Raw genomic sequence first — 3,093 nt, 5'->3', positions numbered from 1 at the left:
CAACAACCTTGGCAGAGGGTTCGTTCCATTTTTCCCATTTTACAGATGAGGAACACTAAGGCTTAGACATAAGGTGCCTTATGCCTCAGTTTCCCACATACAGGATGAAGCCACCAATCCCTGCCCACCCACCTCAGAGGGCTGGTGAGGGTTAGCAGAATGGAGTTTGTGTGAGTAGGAGGTCACTACCCAGGATCCAGGGGGACTGATTGGTCAAAGAGTCCCCTCTGCAAGTCACCCCCCATCCAAGACTCTGCCCTTTCCTCTTTTCCAGGCACCAGATATTCTGGCCTCCCAGCCAAAACCCTGGGGGGTTCCTTTATGGAGAGAAGGCTAAACAGATGCTTGGTCCCTGAAGGCTCATGGAAGGTCAATGTGGGGAAGGAAGGAGGGAAAGGAGGAGGGAGGAAAGGATGGAGGGGAGAAGGAAGGGGAAAAGAGGGCTATTTCCTCCTGTCCTGCCTGATCCACCCTGCTCATGGCAGCCTTAGCACCAGCAGGCCTCCAAACTGAATCCTACAGCCCTCCACAGGCCAGCCTCCCTCACCTCTGGGTCTGGAAGTTTCAGCAGCCTCCTGTAGAAGCAGCCCCTGCCCACCCTTCAGACCTGCTTGTCTATCCTGGGTGCTGTGATCCTTCAGACGTCATCCATATTAACGTTTGGTGGCTCTGAGCCATGAGTTTGGTCTCTGGAGACCGCCCCGACCTTTCTACGTGAGGCCCCTGTTCCCGCATTCACCTGATTCCTCCTACCCTGCTGCCTCAGTCCTTGCTTTTGGCCCTGCCGGCTCCTCACAGTTCTGGCCATGCCAGCCCCTGCTCCCACCCCACCCTGAGCTGTGCTTTCCTAAATGGCCCTGAACAAACATGCCTTTTGTGTTCTGATGTTGGTTTCTGGCCTTTTTCCCCTGCCTTGCTGGGTCGCATTTCTACCGACCGCAGTCCTGCCCTTTCTGATGGACTATTTCAGCTCAGTAGTAGGCTGAGTTAGAAGTGTATGTAAAGTAAAGGTTAAGTGGTAAAGTGCTGAGGCTTTAGCTGAGCAAGGCCGAATCTGAGCCAGGCATTGGCTGTTTGGATGCCATTCTTTGGCCTTTGCATTCCTGGCTGCGCTGTGGTGAGGTAAGGATGCCAACTGATTGACCTTGGGTCCTGGCCACAATGCCCCACAGGCCTCTCTTGTGACAGAGGGCCCGTGTGGTCCAGGGGTCCAGCCTGCCTCTCTGCAGCCCTCTAAGTGCTGAGAACGAAGCTGGCTCCCAATGAGTCATCAAGACACCTGTTGACTGGCTGCTCAACCCTATGTGGGTTCCCCATTTCCCTCTGGTTCCTCTACCAGCCACTCTCCACCAGGCAATGACAGCAAAGCTGACCCTGAAATACAAATCTGGTCTGGTCCCTCTTCCCCAGCTTAGAGCCCTTTAATAGCTTCTTCAGGTCCTTAGGGGAAGGGCCCCAAATTCTCATCTGTGGCCTGAAGGCTCTGTAAAGCCTCCTTTCCCTCCAACCAGCATCATTTCCCCTCAATCCTCCCACCTCCCGCCTTTATCTCTTCCCCCAGTAACACAGCTCCCAAAGCAGTAGCATGGTCTCCTCTGCAAGCCTTCTCTGACCTCTGGGACCAAGCCAAACCGCCCTGCTATGGGCTCTCGGAGTCCCTCCTGGCTGTGGTTCCGAATCACTGTAATTTTACCTTTGGGTTATGCGGCCCGTGGTGGCCTCCCCTTGGAGTCAGTTAATCCATATGGGTGGGATCATATCTGTTTCGATCAACATGTGTGGTGCCTAATAGGTACTTAACAAATGCTGAATGAATTAACCACAGGTGTCCCGGGGCTCTCTGGATTTTTGCCTTGGAAATCTCTGTCAGTCCACTTTTCAAATCAACTTCCTGTGTTCCCACCTACACCGGAGTCTGGACTAGGACATCAGGTCCTCCGGGAAGATGGCACTGGCTGAAAGGGTGGGGTGGGGATGAGCCAGGTCCAGCATCCCTCTCAGGCCCTGTCTCTACCCGCACCACCCGGCTCTGGGTGAACATGGGGTTGGGCTGGGTTTGTTTTTTGGGTCGGAACTCCCTTCCTGACCACCTCCATATGGGGACGGGGGTCATCTCCAACGAAAACTGAATCCAACCAAAGAAATGAGCCCCGAGGGACAGCCCCACTTGGGGTATAACGTGTTTGATCTGTTTAAACATCTTCGTGACGATACGTTGCAAGAACTCTGGGATCCAGTGATTCGACTTTTGGGAAACGGCTTCGAGGAAACAATCCCACATTGTTTGGAGAAGAACCGGGACACACAGGATGTCCCTTCCTCATCACAGCAAACAACTGAAAACACCTGCGTCGCCAGCACCGCGGGCTGGTTCCACCGTCACCATCAGTGAACGGAATGTGATGCAGTCTTTTGGAATGAACATTAGAAAGTCTGCGTATTAAGGTGCAAAACGGCAACAAATAAAATGAGCAAAAAGACAGAATATATGATCCAGTGGTCTCCCCAGGATGAATCGCACACAGGAAGAAACCCTCACATGGACACTGAGTTGTGAGATGGGGTAGAATCTGGGGCGCTGTTTTCTCCTTTGCTTTCCTTCACAGACTTTCATCCTGGGCCATGCCAGCCTAGCGTGGGCTCCCTGTCTGCTGCTGGGCTGCCTGCCCTCCCCAGAGCTGTGAGTTTCCTGAGGGCGGGGCCATCATACTCACCTGGGCACTGACTCCCTACCTTCGCTCCTATCTATGCACAAAGCCCAAGACCCTGCATACCCTAGGTGCTAAATCAGTGCCTATTAAAGAGGCACTGCAAGCACCATGACAGCAGGAGCCACAAGCTCTCCACTGGCATCTCCAGTGGTGGAACAAGGCAAGGCACTCAGAGATGTGCCTGCTATTTTGGAATGAATACAAGAGTGGGGCCAGGGAACAAAGATGGCATCGTAGAATGGTTAAGAACTACGTGTGGATGGTGGCTGTGACCCAATTTGTGGGAACCATGGGGGCCCCGGGTTAGAAGTGGGTTGTGGCTCATTTCCAGCAATCCAGAGACGAACTTTGAAGCTCTGCCATCAGCGACCTGGGGTTGAAA

This window comes from Mandrillus leucophaeus, unplaced genomic scaffold (genome assembly GCF_000951045.1).
Source record: "Mandrillus leucophaeus isolate KB7577 unplaced genomic scaffold, Mleu.le_1.0 Scaffold66, whole genome shotgun sequence".
NCBI lineage: Eukaryota > Metazoa > Chordata > Mammalia > Primates > Cercopithecidae > Mandrillus > Mandrillus leucophaeus.
Note: the sequence above shows the minus strand (reverse complement) of the source record.